Source organism: Pleurodeles waltl, chromosome 3_2, assembly GCF_031143425.1.
Source record: "Pleurodeles waltl isolate 20211129_DDA chromosome 3_2, aPleWal1.hap1.20221129, whole genome shotgun sequence".
In the NCBI taxonomy this organism is placed as follows: domain Eukaryota; kingdom Metazoa; phylum Chordata; class Amphibia; order Caudata; family Salamandridae; genus Pleurodeles; species Pleurodeles waltl.
Genome location: NC_090441.1, coordinates 216,375,565 through 216,395,352, shown reverse-complemented (window position 1 = coordinate 216,395,352; position 19,788 = coordinate 216,375,565). Strand labels below are relative to the sequence as shown.

Genomic DNA, 19,788 nt, shown 5'->3' with positions numbered 1-19,788 from the left:
GTCACTGAGTGTGTATCCTAATGCTAAAGTCTGTTTTCTTTTTTTCAAAGGCGTATACTTTAATTTATGATGAGTGGGACGAGGGTGGTAGAGGTGATGAGCCGAATACTTACAGGGAATCTTCATTACTCTTGGTCCTCCTCACAATCATCCCAGTGGCAACCACCCTCCTTGCCTTTGACTGTGCTTAGATGTAAAAGGGTGTTTCTGGGTAAGCTTCTCTTTTATAGCACCCAAGAGGGTGGCAGGGCTTACTTAGAATTATCTTTTCTATCTAGGAGGTGGAACCACTTCAATTTGTAATGACTGTGACCATGGCAAGCAGATACTGAAGTTTACTTGTAAGTAATCGGAGCATTCAGGACCATTAGGGGAACTCTAGTTCAAATGTAAGGTGGTTTCTTCTAGTTTCTGTTTAAACATGTACTCATGAGAAGAAGAACTACTAGCATCCGCCGGCCAGTACTGGTCATACAGTAGGAAGTGCAAGTGCCCAGTGACAGGGTGCTGGAAGGCGCAGCCTGCGGGTGAATGAATACAACACTTCTCCACGAGGAGTGAGCTGTGCATGACTGTGAGGCGCGCATGCGCAATCGGAGCACAGCGCGGCCGCTCCGGCTGGGGTGACGTCACGGCAGCCATGATTGATCGGGAAACGGAGTGCGCTCTCGGGCGGTGCTCCGGGGGTTCGTGGCTTCGCCACACTGATGTCCTGGCTGTGGGGCGTGCGGCGGGGTGCGGGGGCGCGCTGCGGGGTGCGGCGGGGTGCGGCGAGCGACGCCCCAGGATGAGCGGGACGCCGGGGAGTGCCTTCAGAAACCCAGGCGCGCCCGCCCACTTCCGGGCGCCGTGACGCGCAGCCTCGTTCTGAGCCACCAATGGCGCGCGGTCCTGATGCTGCCGCGGCTCCTGCGGCTCCTGCGGCCGGGAGCGCGCGCAGCAGCATCCTTTGTACCGGCGACCCCGGCCCGTAGCGCCCGGAGGCGGCCCGTAGCGCCCGGAGGCGGCCCGTAGCGCCCGGAGGCGCAGCAGGTAACGGCGTCCTGTGCATGAGCCGCCCCTGGCAGGCGGGAGCCCCCCCGGACCGCGGACACCCCCGGGCGACGCCTGGCTCATGCCCCTGCCTGTGTTTTCCAGGTGGCGTCTCTGCAGTTCCTCCGCGGCCTCGGGCTCTGCGGACGGAGGAGGCAGGTGCAGGAGTGAGAGGCGCACGTGTCGCAGAGAGACTAGAAGGGAGGGCGGGTCAGCCTGCATCCGTCCAAGGCCCCCTCCGCCCACGGAGCTCAGTCATCAGCACGCTGTTATTCATTCATCTCCTACAGATATAAACGGAGCCAAAGCCTGCCTTAGGGATATGTGTTGTGTGACATGTCTGGGTGCAATAACAGAAAACTCCTAGAAAGGTACCCAAACACTTGCGCAATAAGACTCAGCACAAATATATATTCATATATGTAATTATAGAAAAAGGAAAATTCCCTTAGATGTCTTTATGTCCTTATGCAGCATCATATAAAATAATGTTTCCATCGACCACGTCCTCCTTGAACATGATTGCTTTTTATTGATTCAGTTATGATCATCGATCTGTGACTGTATATACAGTGAAAATACCCAACGTTTCGTCCCAAACCAATCCTGTTAAAGGAGGACATGTTCCATGGAACAATTCTTTTATATGATGCTGCATAAGGACATAAAGACACCCAAGGGTATTTTCCCTCTTCTATAATTTGAAATATATTTGTGCTGTCTTATTTCGCAATTATAGCACCGTGTAACTCGGTGATTGAGGATTAGGGGTTGGTCCTCTAGACTCGTGAACTTCTGGACTATAGTTGTCAATATACATGACCTATATCATTTGTAGGAAGAGGTGCGGCAATCTTTGCCTCGGCCTCAGATAGGTACCCAAATACTGTTCACCCTCCGTGCTGTGTGAGGCACAGGATTTTAGTTTACATTTATGCCACATGCCTAATTACATTAACCAAACCTCTTGGAAGGGATTCCTAATTACCTTTTTTTGAGCCACACCGTTTTTTTGAACGCCCAACACTATTTTTATCCCCTTTAAACTACTACTCCTTAGGACCCAAGCATCAGACACTAGGAGGCAGATGCAGGGGAGTGGTGGGCATTATATGTACCTGTGTCTATATTGGCATGCATGACAGGGGCACTATCTGTACTTGAGTCTGGACAGTGCATGGAAGACAGGGACATTATCTGTACTTGTGTCTGCACTTTGTATGGAAGACGGGGATTATCTGTACCTGTGTCTGCACTGTGCATGGAAGACACGGACAGTATCTGTACTTGTGTCTGCACTGTGTATGGAAGACGGGATTATCTGTACTTGTGTCTGCACTATGCATGGATGACAGGAACATTGGCTGTACTCTGCCTGGAAGAAAGAGGTGGGGGATTATCTGTACCAGTTTTTGCAATGTGTATGTAATACAGGGACAATATCTGTACCTGATTCTGCACTGTGCATGGAAGACAGGGGCACTATCTGTACTTGTGTCTGCACTGTGCATGGAAGACAGGGGCATTATCTGTACCTGTGTCTTCACTGTGCATGGAAGACGGGGGATTATCTGTACCTGCGTCTGCACCGTGCATGGAAGACGGGTTATTATCTGTACCTGTGTCTGCACTGTGCATGGAAGAAAGGCATTATCTATATCTCTAATGCTCAGACAAACAATTGGGTCTCCATTAGATAAGAGGGCCCTATAGCCTAGCTGAATAGGAAAATTCATTCCATGAGTACGAATTCCCTCACCCACCAAAGTTGTCATGCTTCATTATAGGGAATCTCCCCACACTGTGACAGCTGATCACAGTGTGGGCTGCAACCCCCTCAGTGAAAGGGAGGAGCTCTTTGGATGCTTTTATGAATCAGTTCTGTCTATTAGCGCCTCAGCAAATCGTATACATACACAGCTCGTCACCTACAACCCAGGAGGCCGGCAGCATCAGTGAAAAGTTCAGAACTTAGGTTGACAGCTGCTTGCCTACACCCTGGGGCCGGCAGCGTTGCTAAGCGGATTTTAAAAAAGAAACGATAACAACACTCTATCCCTCCCCCTAAATTCTCAAGCAAAAGAAAGATATCTAAGTGGTCTGTAGAGGAAGCGTGTAGTGTCAAGTGGTGGAAATTGAAATTGTGTGACAGTCAGACAAGTTAGGCTGAGGCTAAATTATCAGTGGACTGTGTCCCAGGGACCAAGTGGAGCAGTTTAAGATAAACTGGGCAGGTTAATTCACTGAATTCAGTTGAAAGTATACGCATGAATGGTGCCCATAGGCCAGAGTAAGAGTCGCTCTGTTAGTCGGCAGCTAGGAACAGTTTTTCCATTCCCAGTATGAACTATAATTTGCAGAGCCAGGTGGTGTAGTCAGGGATCCTAAATGTGCCCCACAAGGAAAGAATCACCTGATGGGCGGTTCCCAATTCCAGGGCCATTTGTTTCCCTCTCAGTGAGCGAAGTGGGAATATCAATGGACTAGGAAGCCCTAAAATAGTATAGGCCGGAACCTCGGGATGATGGTACTAAGTGCTCGATCGATGTTGTCTAGTATATGCTGCCAATAGCAGCCCAGTTTCGGCCAATGACAGAGAAGATGGATCAAGGTGCCAATGCCCTGCATCCCCTCCAGCGTTCCTTCGAGCGATTAGGGTTCCAGGCTGGGGTTAGGTACCAATATGACACTATTTTCTAAGCTGTTTCAGTACTTGCCATGTTGTGAGCCGAGTGCTGTGTTCCTAATGGATGTCGTCCCACTCCTTGTCAGAAAGAACCCTGTCAAGTTCGGCCTCCTATCTAGAATGTCCTGCAGTTCTGGTCGATAAGATCCCCTTGCCCATTATAGTATAGAGCCCCATGATGAGGCGGCTGTCTTTTTTTTTAATTTTTTTAGGAGTACCCATTTCTTGAAAGGTGTCAGAGCCTCTCTGCATGTGGCCTCATAGACGGGCGCAGCACCCAGTGTCATACTTGGACGTAATGGGTACGGTCTGCTTCCATCAGGCCATAGTCAGATTTTAGTTGCTTAAATGGGATAATTCCTTGGAGAGCAAACAGGCACCCTACACACTTGCACCTACCCCCCTGCCAGCTTTAAAATCTGTTGGACTGCATTCCCGGGGTAAAGTCTGGATTAGACAAGATTGGGGTCATAGGAGACTGAAAAGAAGTTAACCCAGCTTTGATCGCTACAGCATCCCACAATCGAAAGCCTGAGCTAGTTACGGGGATGAATATAGGCCCCATGCGCAGTGCTTCCAGGGAATCTAGGGTTCTTTCCATATGTGAGCGTCTACCACAGCCTGGTCCATAAAGCACCAGTGTTTCTCTGTGAGCGGTTGGCTCCATTCTACCAGGAAGCGAAGTTGGGAGGCTTGGAAATATCACAGTGGAAGGGGCATTGTCAGTCCCCCCCTCCCACAGCAGGCGATACAGCAGGTGCTTTTGAAGGGGGGTTTCTTCCCATCCCAGATAAAGTTATGGAGCTCTATTTGCAGGGACGGCAAAGTACATCTTGGAGGGGTCAGTGGAAGGGTCTGGAGAGGTACAGAATACATGGGACAATTGTTATGGCCACTATCCTTCCCAATCAGGAAAGGCAAAGACAACACCATGTGTTTAGTTTGGCCATCACTTGGGTAGAAAGGGCTCTATAGTTAGTGTTGAGGTTTCATGGATAGAATCCTGTGCCCATTTGAAAGGGAACATGGAGCAGAGGCGAGCTTCATGAGGTGGGGTTACCGAAAGGTTTAAAATTTTGGATTTTTGAATGTTTACTTTGATACCAGATAGATTCCTAAAAGTTTGGTGTTCTGCCACAAGTTGGGGGAAGAGACGAGATTGGGTCCATGATGGCTAGGATCATGTTGTCTGCATAAAGGCTAATAAGATGTTGGATTTACCCTGAACTATATCCCCAAAATATCTGGGTTGGACCACATCTTTTGAGCTAGGGGGTCTGTATAAGGCAAAAAGGAGGGGGGTAGGGGAAATCCCTGTTGCGTATTGCTTTGGATAGGAAAGGACTGAGACACTACACCATGGACTCTCATTGAGACCCTAGGAGCACTGTACATGCAACAGAACCATCAATGGAATTTGTCTCCGAAGTCAAACCCTTTAGGGTTGTGAACAGATAGGGCCAATGTACTCTGTCAAACGCCTTTTGCATGTTGGTAGACAGGAGGATAGCTTATTTCTGGGATCTGTGTATCTGATCTAGTAAAAGTAAAATGTGTTTGATGTTGTCTCTGCATTGATGGATGGGTATAAAACCTGCTCGGTCTGGGTCAATCAAACCAAGCATTAGCCGTGGCGGTGGGCCAGCGTTTTTATTGTAAAAAGCTTGGTATCAATGTTGAGGAGTGTGATGGGTCTATATGACCCTCAAAGAGCTGGGTCCTTGCCAGGGATAACAGAAATAGAGGCTTCTAGCATAGAATCAGTGAGGGAGCCAGTGTCAGGGAAGGAGTTGAAAAGGCATGTGAGTAGAGGGGCCAGATCACAGCATAAGATGTCGTAGAATTGTGAGGGAAAGGCATCAGGCCTGGGGGATTTCATGAGTTTCAGGCAGGCAATGGCCAAAATGACCTCCTCTATGCAGATGGGCTTTGCTAATGCTTCGGAGTCGTGGGGTGTAGGGGGAGGAAGCAAGCTGCTTTCAAGGTAGCTTGTGAAGTCAGTGATGTGTTGTCTGAGGTGGCGTATAGGGTGCTCTAGAATTGTTGGAACGCTGAAGCCATTTCTGCATCTGTATGTGCTTCGCTGGAAGGGCTGGCTCGAATTACTTCGACCAAGCCTGAGTAGAGTTTGTGCAAGCATGCGCTGCACCAGTTGGTTCCTAGATACAGTTGGTGTTTCAGACGAGCCATTGCATATTCTGCTCTATCCACATCTTAGTGCTTCATTTGTTGTCAAGCTCCCTCCAAACCTTTGGGGCCCCAGTGTGTTTATGTATGTCCTCAAGCTCTGGTACTTTCTGCTCTTAGCTCTGTTTCTTCTCCTTGGGCAGCGGTTCTCCGCAACTGAAACAGCTGTTAGCTCCCTCTGTACTACTAATTTTAATGTCTCCCAGAGAGAGGCCAGGGAGGTCTCTCCATTATTGTTGTGGAGGAAATCTGCAATTACCTTGCAGAGGGATGCACAAAGGGTCAGAGGGGCATGATCTAAGAGAAATCTGAGAGCGATAAAAGTGTCAAAAACAAGGGCTTGTAGGGTTGGGGTCGCTAAGCAGTGGTCGATGCGGGCATATGTTTTGCTTGCTGCAGAGTTAAAGGTGTAAGTCTTGTGTGTTTAGGCGAGACAGCTGTCAGATGTCTTTTAATCCACAGTCATCTAACCAGGGAAGCCCCTGGGTGGAAAAGGCTCTGGGTTGGTCAGAGCGTTGGCCAGACCAGTTCAGATCATTGTCCATCTCCAGATTCATGTCTTCCCCAACCAGTATGGCAGTGTCCAATGAGCGGAGCATAGACGTGAGGGAGCTTCTAATAATGTCTCATGGTGGTCGTTAGGTGCGTACAGGTTGGCAAGAGTAAAATGAAAGGTGCCCATCCTAAGCCTACACACTGAGTCTAACCTTATTTCAGTTCGTTTGTATACAATCTCCCCCTTAAAACCTCAGGAGAAGAGCATAGCTACCCCTCCGCTTCATGGAGTTAGAGGACCACTGCTGACATGGGAACCATCATGATTGCATCCTAGGAATGTCCTTAGGGAGTAAATGGGTCTCCTGTAGGAGGCAAATGGCACTACCCGAGTGTTGTAAAAGTGACAAAATAGCTGCTTGTTTAGTGGGCCTTTTACATTGAGGCTCATTAGTTTAAGTTCCAAGTGAGTCGGTCAAGGAGATGGCACGTGATGAAGTTGTCTAAATGAGGCGGTGAGATATAGAAAGTGGGGGGAGCCCGATGACATATAGACTATTGCAGAACACTCCTCGATGTCGTAAGTAGACCATATGGAGTGAAGGAGTAAAACCTTGCAATAATAGTAACAAAAATACAACATTAACAGAACCAGGTTGTGGAAATGTCCATTATCAATGGAAGTGCACATAGTGGGCATGGGCAGGCAGGTTTCATTTGGAACTTACAGCGTAAGTATCAATCAGCTCACCTCCACCACAGTCTGTGTAGGGCATAAGGTGAACCGTCCATGTGAGGATCGGCCAGAGGTAGACTGCGAAAGGAGCAGGCGTCATGATGCCCCATGCCCCATCAGTACCTAAAGCCAGGCTATCCAGCACTGCCTGGTGTTCCTGAGCTCGTTCCTCTGGCCCAGGGCGATGGTGTTCTTGCCGCCTTTCCCAGGGTGCTGCCTGGGGAGGAGACCCACTGGAGGACCCAGGCTGGGAGTGAGCAGATGGTTCATCCGATAGGCCCAGGACTCAGTTGTTGATGGAGCCAACCCTCCCAACAGATGATCAGCTTGAATGGGTGCCCGCAGCCATAGGTCACCTCCTTGGAATGCAGGAAGTTGGTAATTGGTTGAAATTTACTACAGCGTTGAATTGTGACACATTGTGAAAGAGTTTGATGGAGTGGATGCGTACGTGAATATGCTGCTTGGGTCTGGCTTTTCTCAGGATGCCCTCTTTGATCTGAAAGTCATGCACACAGGCTAGGACATCCAGTGACTTGTCATTGGGAACCCAATGACCCAGTGTACTCTATCCAGAAGTAGTTCAGTGGTCTCCTCCCATTCCAGGATAGAGTGAAAAAGTTCCTGGGTGTACCCCTCAATCTCCGATCCCTCTTTGCCCATAGGGACCCCACTGAGGTGAATATTGTTGCGGCGTGACCTATTTTCAAGGTCTTCTGCTTGGGCTCTGAGGTCGTTGTATTGTTCCTGTAGGCGGATGATCTCCTGGCGGAGCAGATCCACTTCCTCGCCTCTCACAGTTGTTTATTATCCTCAAGGGTGAAGACCCGTTCTCTTACAGAGGACAGGTCCTGTTGTAAGTCCTGCATGTCCTCAGAGAGATCCTTTTTGAGGTCTTGAATTTCAGTCTTTAGTGATTCAAAGAGGGAGGCTAAGAATGCCCTGGTCAAATTCAGAGGGTCCACTCTGGTCAAGCTGCGTAGAAGACAGTGAGGCCGAAACAGAATCCTTGGCAGGAGTAGTCATGGCACAGGTTAACATTTCTAACACTGACGTATGCCATTTATGTTTGGCTACGGCCATAGCTGAAGGGACAAAGAGCAGGGCTGAGGTCCTTATGGCCTGATGGATGATGGTTGGGGGGTCCATCTCCATGGGTCCCAGAGTAGTATGACGCCCAAGCAACATTGGTCTGAAGCAGGCCAGAATGTTTGCGTGGGGCAGTGAGGGGTTCAGGCGTTCTGAATGCAGGTAATAACTCAGTAGAGGGTTGGTAATTATGACAGATTGAAGCATGTTCGTCTTTATGTGGCCCTTGCAGGTCAGACCTTAGTACTCGGCCCACTCATTCCTCTCTGGGGTCGGTCTATGTGCTGTATAGAGGACTGAAGTCTTTAAGCTTTGTTGGGTGGGGAAGTGCGGGCCCGTCTTCAGAGCGCTCTTCTCCAATTATGGAAGTTAGGTAGTGCAAGCGAGACGGAGGTTAAAAGGCATCCACAGAGCAGGGAGGTGATTGGGGGTCCAAGTGAGGGCGGAAACTCAGCAAAGGACCGTTAAACGTGTGTGGCAGTGCAAAGTAAGTCCTAGTAAACAAGGCCCAAGTCCACAGTCCTCTCGTTTCCCACCAGCGCTGTTCGACTCGCCGCACGCTCAGGGTGGTCCAGAGTGCGCCCCCCCCACCCACCAGCCTCCCAGAGCTTGTTACGCTTTGCACTCTGCACTGTTTCTAGCAGCCACTTCAGGTCAGTGTTTGGGGATTCCTGGCAGCTGCACCTTGCTGACAAGTCAGTAGCGTGGGCAAAGGTCTGATGACCCCTCCGCTAAATTCTGTTCCTGCTACCTTTTGGGGGCTGTCAAGGGACCACCTGTTGCAGAGACAGCTCGTGTGTGAGTTCTTGGCGTGGTGCGCCTCCTGTAGTGCAGGAGCTAGCAGGGAGAAGTCTTGTGGCGTGGGCGGGGCAGAACCTGCTATTCAGCCACCATGTCATCCAGATGCGGCTCTTGGCTCTGATCCACGCCCCACCACAAACAACACTGCTGTAAAGCAAGGGACCCTCGGTTGGTTGGGAGTCATGCCTGCACTCCGGGCCGCTGTAGGCAATGCCAGATGTGGTGCCGGAGCACCACGATGTGTTGCTGGAAAAGGCCTGGGCAGGAGAGGAATGATAAACTCTACTGCCATATTGGGTACATCATCCTTTGAATGTTTTTAAAGGCGTTAAAGGGCTGTGAGCTGTGCAGAGCATGAATAAGAAGATAAGTGGTGATTAAAACTGACTACAGGACATGTCCCCAACTTTATTCATGCATGCCTGGGTCATAAAACCACCACGCAGGGGTTAATGGCCCTGCTTAGGCGCATCAGTAGAGTAGGTCCACATCTTTTTGCTTGATAAACCCTCCTCAGAGTTGTAGTAGCATTTGTCAGGACCTTTGAAAATGCATCTGCTCCACAAAGGTTCAACAAAAAGGATGATACTAGCCGGAATGGGGGCCTTCAGAGCTGCCTACTTAGATGATATAGCTGTCTGCAGCAGCAGGTGGGAGAGCCACTTGTTTCACCTTCAGGCTCTGCAACAGACCGGTCTTACTGTCAAGGCCAGCAGCTGCTTGATAGGCAGGGTTCTGTGGTGTACTCGGGACGGCAAGTGGGCAGGGCCAAGGTGCAGCCCCTTCAGGCCAAAATAGAGATTGTCTTCACCTGAGGACATCCCACCCCCTGAAAAAACAGACAGAACTGACAGCCTTCCTGGGCCTCACTGGATACTACAGGAAGCCTGTTAAGGGGTGTGCACCGTTGTTACCCCCTTAGCTGAACTGACTTCCAAGAAGCAGACCAAAAAGGCGTTCCGGACTGAGGCTCGACAAAAAGCCTTTGATTCCGTCAAACAGGCCATGTGTACAGCACCCATGTTCCTCATACCGTGGCATCCTTATTGAACTACCTTTATCTGCATAACGTCTGAAACACAAAAGGGCAGTAGAAGGATAGAGAGTGAGTGACATAGACCAAAGTGAGTGATTCATGTCAGATGAATAGGTTAGTGAACAATTAACAGTAAAACAATCATACTGGAATTGCTGTACCTACCAAAATGTACATATTTAAAACCATTAGGTCTGTAAGTGCCAGTAATTACACTTTGTCATGCAGTTGGCTGTGTATGGTCTCTATAGGATTAATTTAAAGTTGTGAAGTGAGGGACTATTCGAGGTAGAAGGTGCAGTTCCATTGTAAACTGAGCGACGTATGAAGATAAATAGTGATGAAGGAACTTTCTTTTTGAAAAGTTCATCTTGAGAAAAAGTAAATGCTGTGAGTGATGAATGGGAGTGAGGCAGTGGGAAACGTGCAACTGGAAGAGAGGAGCAGGGCGCGCAAGGGAAGAGATTTTTCGTCTAATGCGTGTAAAGCGTTTGTCAGAAATAAAGAGGTGATATTAGAGAGTGAAGTGCTACAGAGAGAGAGACCTGCAGACGCAGGACTGAATGTGAGGGGAATTCAACGAGCAGTGTAGTGAATGGGAATGACTGAGGAGTCTTGCACGGCTGACAAAGAGCTGTCATTCAAGGAGATAAAAGGAGACGCATTTGAGGGCTGAACAAGTCATGGCTGTCGGCCAGGGTTGGTATGATAGCGTTGTCAGAGTAAGAGGATGCTCAGTAATAAAACAATAATGGGTTAGCTTGGTAGTTAGTAGTCAGGTCTAGGGGGTTTCCGTGGCTCTCGGGAGTGAGGTTTGAGCATTGAATGACCAGAGAACGGCTGGTGTTTAGTTACACATTGAGGCTCAGACTAAAGTCTGTTAAGTTGGATGAGAAGAGCAGATGCAGATGGTTCAAGGACATTTTTGAGTTCATCAGCGATGGTGCCTGGTACAAGGTGACTCGTGATGGGGGCGATGACGTACATAGATATATGCGAATGGAGATGGGAAATACAGGGAGTGCAGAATTATTAGGCAAGTTGTATTTTTGAGGATTAATTTTATTATTGAACAACAACCATGTTCTCAATGAACCCAAAAAACTCATAAATATCAAAGCTGAATATTTTTGGAAGTAGTTTTTAGTTTGTTTTTAGTTTTAGCTATGTTAGGGGGATATCTGTGTGTGCAGGTGACTATTACTGTGCATAATTATTAGGCAACTTAACAAAAAACAAATATATACCCATTTCAATTATTTATTATTACCAGTGAAACCAATATAACATCTCAACATTCACAAATATACATTTCTGACATTCAAAAACAAAACAAAAACAAATCAGTGACCAATATAGCCACCTTTCTTTGCAAGGACACTCAAAAGCCTGCCATCCATGGATTCTGTCAGTGTTTTGATCTGTTCACCATCAACATTGCGTGCAGCAGCAACCACAGCCTCCCAGACACTGTTCAGAGAGGTGTACTGTTTTCCCTCCTTGTAAATCTCACATTTGATGATGGACCACAGGTTCTCAATGGGGTTCAGATCAGGTGAACAAGGAGGCCATGTCATTAGATTTCCTTCTTTTATACTCTTTCTTGCCAGCCACGCTGTGGAGTACTTGGACGCGTGTGATGGAGCATTGTCCTGCATGAAAATCATGTTTTTCTTGAAGGATGCAGACTTCTTCCTGTACCACTGCTTGAAGAAGGTGTCTTCCAGGAACTGGCAGTAGGACTGGGAGTTGAGCTTGACTCCATCCTCAACCCGAAAAGGCCCCACAAGCTCATCTTTGATGATACCAGCCCAAACCAGTACTCCACCTCCACCTTGCTGGCGTCTGAGTCGGACTGGAGCTCTCTGCCCTTTACCAATCCAGCCACGGGCCCATCCATCTGGCCCATCAAGACTCACTCTCATTTCATCAGTCCATAAAACCTTAGAAAAATCAGTCTTGAGATATTTCTTGGCCCAGTCTTGACGTTTCAGCTTGTGTGTCTTGTTCAGTGGTGGTCGTCTTTCAGCCTTTCTTACCTTGGCCATGTCTCTGAGTATTGCACAGCTTGTGCTTTTGGGCACTCCAGTGATGTTGCAGCTCTGAAATATGGCCAAACTGGTGGCAAGTGGCATCGTGGCAGCTGCACGCTTGACTTTTCTCAGTTCATGGGCAGTTATTTTGCGCCTTGGTTTTTCCACACGCTTCTTGCGACCCTGTTGACTATTTTGAATGAAACGCTTGATTGTTCGATGATCACGCTTCAGAAGCTTTGCAATTTTAAGAGTGCTGCATCCCTCTGCAAGATATCTCTCTATTTTTGACTTTTCTGAGCCTGTCAAGTCCTTCTTTTGACCCATTTTGCCAAAGGAAAGGAAGTTGCCTAATAATTATGCACACCTGATATAGGGTGTTGATGTCATTAGACCACACCCCTTCTCATTACAGAGATGCACATCACCTAATATGCTTAATTGGTAGTAGGCTTTCGAGCCTATACAGCTTGGAGTAAGACAACATGCATGAAGAGGATGATGTGGTCAAAATACTCATTTGCCTAATAATTCTGCACTCCCTGTAGTTGGTTTTGGAGTAGGGATGAAGGAGTGATTTGTATTTTCTCCTCCAAATTCCTGGTTAATGTGAGGTGTGTGCTTGACATGGTGACCTTCCATTATTCAGAGTTACTTGTGTGGCCAAGTCTTTGGGGTCTATGAGTGTCTCATCGGTGGCTCTGGAGTGTGCCTCAGGACTCTGAGAGTCGAAGTAATCGGTGATGAAGGGCACTTTTTGCAAAGAGAGGAGATGGTCCATACACCATTAAAAACAGGGACCTCACTAGGGCTAAGGTACATATAACCCAAGGCTTCTTCACTAGTTATGTTAGGCCACCAGACAAGGTGATTACATGTTTATAGGAGAGGCTGCCAATGCTTTGTGAAGTGTGGAGTTAACAGCAGGTGGGGCTATGTGGCAATATGCAGCTCTGGGTATTGAGATTACCTGCAGAGGCCTGTGGTTTTAGGATGTGTAAGAAGGGCATCATTGACAGCACCAGCCTGGTGAACGGTGTATGGTTATCAGAAAGGTATGTACAGAGAGGGGCCAGGGCACTCGTCAAATAGTATATACTCTAGAATCCGTGTTAGGATAAAGTGGAGTCCTCTTTCAGTTGTTCTCTTCACAGTACATCATGTAGTCAGTAGACTCGGTATTTTAAATCCATTTCTGGTTTATTCTTGAACATGTTTTCACATTAGGTTGTGGTCAACAAACAGCAGCAACACGTGTTTCGTCTTATGAGAGGATAATCTCAGGGCTGTGAAAGCTACAATTATGACTGATTTACATACATGGTACTTCACACTGATCAAAGTATCAACATTTATGAAAAAATTATTATCTAAAATCCATCACCCAGTGACGTAAAGATAAACATCATTGTGTGAAATGACAAGTATGGTGAGTTCAAAACCTTGTAATAATTGGCTGTGCGAGGAGCCACAAAAAGGATACAGATCAACATCATGAGTGAAAAATCTATTAATGAGCCAGAGTGTTGTGTGTACATGGTTGATCATGACAAACGTATATGAAAATTGCAGAGAGGGAAGAAACCCATAGTCTATTGGGTTACGGAGTCCCAAAGCTTGTGCTCTCAAAAGCCTGCATAAAAAATAGAAGAAAAATGATACACCTAGTGAACCGGAAATGAACCCAAGCCTATAGAATCATACCTGAATCTATGATCCTCAAGCTGTTAACAATAAGCGATGTAGAAGTATTCAGTAGGATACTTTTAAAAGTAAGGTTACTTCTGACAATTCTGAAAAATAATTACTAAATTAGTGATCGTGAAGGGGGCCAAACTGGCCTAAGTCTGCTAAATGGCAAGATATATAAATCGTGACCTACCACTAAATTGAGGCTGGATATCAATAAGAGGTATTCAGTCTTGCAATTTCCCGACTGGCGTAAATGAAGGAGGCGTGTGTGTTTACACGTCCTAATCGGTGATCTATGGTGAAAATGAAGGTAAGAATAGAAGGTATAAAATCCCTAAGGATGAAGTATATGTAGTATATAGACCTCCCTAGGGCTAAAAAACTGCCACAGTCGATCCCACTTACCGATATGTGAAAAAGACACAGAGTATCGTGTCAGGCGTCTCAACCTGTGGTCTGCGTGTGCGCAAGTCAGCGTGTTCAGACGTCCGTCTTTAAAGGGACCGAAAGTTGAAATAGAAAGGGGGCTGGCTCTACTATAACTACGAGCGCCATCTTAACGAGGAGTATCACGACCACTATGATGATTGGCGATCCAATCTAAGCATGAAAACGGAGTCGATGTCCAAAATATTCATGAATTTAATTAACCCCTTCGCTGCCAGGCCTTTTCCCCCTCCTGTGCCAGGCCTTTTTTTGGCTATTTGGAGCAGTTCGCGCTTAGGCCCTCATAACTTTTTGTTCACATAAGCTACCCACGCCAAATTTGCGTCCTTTTTTTCCAACATCCTAGGGATTCTAGAGGTACCCAGACTTTGTGGGTTCCCCAGAAGGAGGCCAAGAAATTAGCCAAAAAACAGTGAAAATTTCGTTTTTTTACAAAAAAATTGGAAAAATGGGCTGCAGAAGAAGGCTTGTGGTTTTTTCCCTGAAAAGGGCATCAACAAAGGGTTTGCGGTGATAAAATCACCAGCTTCCCAGCTTTCAGGAACAGGCAGACTTGAATCAGAAAACCCAATTTTTCAAAACAATTTTGGCATTTTACGGGGACATACCCCATTTTTACGATTTTTTGTGCTTTCAGCCTCCTTCCAGTCAGTGACAGAAATGGGCATGAAACCAACGCTGGATCCCAGAAACCGCAACATTTTTGAAAAGTAGACAAAAATCTGAATTCAGCAAGGGGTAATTTGTGTAGATCCTACAAGGGTTTCCTACAGAAAATAACAACTGAAAAGGAAAAATATTGAAATTGAGGTGAAAAAAACAAATTTTTCTCTACGTTTTACTCTGTAACTTTTTCCAGCAATGTCAGATTTTCGAAAGCAATATACCGTTACGTCTGCTGGACTCTTCTGGTTGCGGGGATATATAGGGCTTATAGGTTCATCAAGAACTCTAGGTACCCAGAGCCAATAAATGACCTGCACCTTGCAGTGGGTTTTCAATCTATGCCGGGTATACAGCAATTCATTTGCTGAAATATAAAGAGTAAAAAATAGCTATCAAGAAAACCTTTGTATTTCCAAAATGGGCACAAGATAAAGTGTTGAGGAGCAGTGGTTATTTGCACATCTCTGAATTCCGGGGTGCCCATACTAGCATGTGAATTACAGGGCATTTCTCAAATAGACGTCTTTTTTACACACTGTCTTACATTTGGAAGGAAAAAATGTAGAGAAAGACAAGGGGCAATAACACTTGTTTTGCTATTCTATGTTCCCCCACGTCTCCCTATAAAAATGATACCTCACTTGTGTGGGTAGGCCTAGCGCCTGCTACAGGATATGCCCCAAAACACAACGTGGGCACATCACAGAAAACAGAGCTGTTTTTAGCAAAGTGCCTACCTGTAGATTTTGGCCTGTAGCTCAGCCGCCACCTAGGGAAACCTACCAAACCTGTGCATTTCTGAAAACTAGAGACCTAGGGGAATCCAAGATGGGGTGACTTGTGTGGCTCGGACCAGGTTCTGTTACCCAGAATCCTTTGCAAACCTCAAAATTTGGCTAAAAAAACACGTTCCTCACATTTCTGTGGCAGAAAGTTCTGGAATCTGAGAGGAGCCACGAATTTCCTTCCACCCAGCGTTCCCCCACGTCTCCCGATCAAAATGATACCTCACTTGTGTGGGTAGGCCTAGCGCCCGTGACAGGAAATGCCCCAAAGCGCAACGTGGACACAGCCAAATTGGTGAAGGAAAACAGAGGTGTTTTTTGCAAAGTGCCTACCTGTAGATTTTGGCCTGTAGCTCAGCCGCCACCCAGGGAAACCTACCAAACCTGTGCATTTCTGAAAACTAGAGACCTAGGGGAATCCAAGATGGGGTGACTTGTGTGGCTCGGACCAGGTTCTGTTACCCAGAATCCTTTGCAAACCTCAAAATTTGGCTAAAAAAACACATGTTCCTCACATTTCTGTGGCAGAAAGTTCTGGAATCTGAGAGGAGCCACGAATTTCCTTCCACCCAGCGTTCCCCCACGTCTCCCGATAAAAATGATACCTCACTTGTGTGGGTAGGCCTAGCGTCCGTGACAGTAAATGCCCCAAAGCGCAACGTGGACACAGCCAAATTGGTGAAGGAAAACAGAGGTGTTTTTTGCAAAGTGCCTACCTGTAGATTTTGGCCTGTAGCTCAGCCGCCACCTAGGGAAACCTACCAAACCTGTGCATTTCTGAAAACTAGAGACCTAGGGGAATCCAAGATGGGGTGACTTGTGTGGCTCGGACCAGGTTCTGTTACCCAGAATCCTTTGCAAACCTCAAAATTTGGCTAAAAAAACACATGTTCCTCACATTTCTGTGGCAGAAAGTTCTGGAATCTGAGAGGAGCCACGAATTTCCTTCCACCCAGCGTTCCCCCACGTCTCCCTATAAAAATGATACCTCACTTGTGTGGGTAGGCCTAGCGCCCGCGACAGGATATGCCCCAAAACGCAACGTGGACACATCACATTTTTTCATTGAAAACAGTGCCTACCTGTAGATTTTGGCCTCTAGCTCAGCCGGCACCTAGGGAAACCTACCAAACCTGTGCATTTCTGAAAACTAGAGACCTAGGGGAATCCAAGATGGGGTGACTTGTGTGGCTCGGACCAGGTTCTGTTACCCAGAATCCTTTGCAAACCTCAAATTCTGTCTAAAAAAACACATTTTCCACACATTTCGGTGACAGAAAGTTCTGGAATCTGAGTGGAGCCACAAATTTCCTTCCACCCAGCGTTCCCCCAAGTCTCCCGATAAAAATGATACCTCACTTGTGTGGGTGGGCCAGGTGCCTGCAACAGAATAAGGCCCAAAACTTGTAGAGATAGAGGGGATAGCACAGCAAGTTTATAAGGACATATTCTTTTATACATCTTTAGACTGACTCTGCTTTGGGGACCCACACAAGTGAGGTGTCATTTTACTTGGGAGGCTGAGGGGAACACTGGGGAGTAGGAATTTTGTGCTGGAGTGGTGATCCTACGAAGAAAAGTAAGGAAAATATGCTTTTTTAAGCACATTTTGAGGTTTACAGAGGAGTCTGGGTAAGAAAATGTTGGGGGATCCACGCAAGCCACACCTCCCTGGACTCCTTGGGGTGTCTAGTTTTATAAAATGTCTGGGTTTGGTAGGTTTCCCTAGATGAAGGCCGCACACAGGACCAAAAACATAGGTGCCCTCTCCCCCCCCCAAACACAGGTAGTTTTGTAATACTGTATATCGTTTTGATGTGCCCACATACGTCCGTGATGTGCCAAACACTAACATTTTGAAAAGAAACACAGTTAGGTTATGTGAAAAAGACCCCTCACCCACCAACCAAGTTGGTGGCATGCTTCATCATCGGGGTCCCACCTGAGGCACCTAGCGTGTCACAGGTGTGCTGCGACGCCTGATTACAGCGGAGCAGGTTTTGTCATTTTTACCACACATACTGGTTGGATTTGGCACGAGGGTGAGTGATGGTTCAGTGGATCAAATTTTACTAACAAGAGCTTTCACAAAAATGAAATGCACTGTTAGTAACTGAAAGGCAAAAAACTGAACCAATGACTCACAGCTCGTGAGCTGTAAAGCCGCGACAAGGCACCAACCGCTTTACAGTCCATTCACACAACTTTCATACATGACACACACAAGGCCATTCACACCGCCAGCCACGGGCCCAGCACATTACAACACTCACATCGACAGACAGCGCCACTTAAGGGCCCATCATTTACATACGCCCACATGCCTGATACAACAATCACACCAGCTGATGGGAGTGTGTGGACTGGTGTTTGGCTGGCAGTGTGTTGCAGTAGCCAACAGCAAGTCAATATGTACACTCTCAGCCAAGCCTCACTCCAACCACAATGGCATCATTTTTTTATTTTTTTTAACAGAGGAACCCCTAACTAAGTAGAAAGAATTACAAAACTACAAACACAAAAGCTCTAACTAAGAACATGACAGAAATGCTAACCATGAAACTAAACACATGAAAATACAAAACAGACATGAGTTTACACTCATGGTTGTTCCCAGAAATTCTTCTGGGTGTGGTAATTCTTAAAACAAGCACCGACACACAGCCCAGGCTTTGAAGGACAATCTGGGCAGTACATTCAAGTCTCCCTCCGGATACCTCTTCGAAAACACACTCTACATTTCTTAGCTGGAAAGTCTTTTTTGGGTGTGGGAGGAATGTGCTCAGCAAAGTGGTGATCTTTCAATCTAGCCACATCCTCCACCACTGCTCCTCTAGGAACTCTGGCCTGTTCCACCACAATAAGGCTCTCTATCACTGACTCCTGAAATTTCACAAATGTCATCTTTGACTCTGGAGACCTATCCCTAAACACAATAAAAGCATTGAAGGTTGCTAAGTGGAAGAGGTGAAGTGCTAACTTCTTATACCAAACGTAAGACTTACGAATAGCAGTATAAGGTTCCAACCTCTGGTCAACTCTATCTACACCTCCCATGTGCTTATTATAATCTAAAATGCACACAGGTTTGCGCACTTCAGCAACCTGGCCCCAAACAGTCACAGGGGAAGTACTCTCATCATGGATGGTACTTAGCATGTAGACATCCCTCTTGTCTGAAAATTTCAAAGCTAGCAGCTCCTCGTTTCGCAAGGCACGGCACTGTCCTCTCTCAAGTTTTTTACAGACAAGCTCCCTTGGATAGCCTTTCCGGTTAGAACGGATTGTGCCACAAGCAACTGTGTCCACTCTAAACAATTCCTTGAACAATTGCACACCAGTGTAGAAGTTATCTACATACAAATGGTGACCTTTGTTGAACAGTCGTCTACCAAGATCCCACACAATTTTCTCAGTAACTCCAAAAGTGGGAGGACAACCAGGGGGGTCAATATTGGAATCCCTACAAGTGTACACACGGAAACTATACACATATCCTGTCCTACTTTCAGACAGCATATACAATTTAATTCCATATCGTGCCCTTTTGCTAGGAATGTACTGCCTAAAAACCAAACGACCCTTGAAGAGGACCAAAGACTTGTCCACACTTAACTCTTTGCCTGGAACATAGACCTCCGAAAACCGATCTACAAAATGATCAAGGACAGGCCTAATCTTAAAAAGACGGTCAGAATCTGGGTGATCTCGTGGCAAGGCTAAAGCATTGTCAACAAAATGCAGCATCCTAAGAAGAAGCAAATACCGATTACGACTCATGGTCGCTGGAAATATAGCTGTTGCCATCAAGGGACTAGTAGACCAATAAGAAGCCAGTGACGGCTTCCTTATCAACCCCATCAAAAAAGTCAAACCCAAAAACTTTTTTAACTCCTCCAAATTTGTGGGAATCCACTGGGCAGCTCTAGAGTGTGGCCTAAGTCTAGCAGCGTTGTCCCTCAAATGCTGCTCCGCATACAAATTAGTCTGCTCAACAATCTCTTCCAAAAACACATCATCCATGAATAACTCAAAGAAATTGATAGGCATAAAGTTCTCTGTATTGGCGTTACACCCCGGGAGACCAGTAAAGGCAGGCAACT

The 19,788-nt window shown here is 46.8% G+C and overlaps 1 protein-coding gene across 1 annotated transcript in view; it reads left to right on the top strand.

Moving 5' to 3' along the window:
* The first annotated feature begins 870 nt into the window (after window positions 1-870).
* The window catches only part of LOC138286718 (zinc finger protein 665-like), a 53,774-nt gene continuing 34,856 nt past the window's right edge, over window positions 871-19,788 (top strand). Inside the window, exon 1 of the mRNA XM_069227231.1 lies at window positions 871-1,032. The gene's annotated coding sequence lies outside the window, so the exon portion shown is untranslated. The remainder of the gene's footprint in view (window positions 1,033-19,788) is intronic.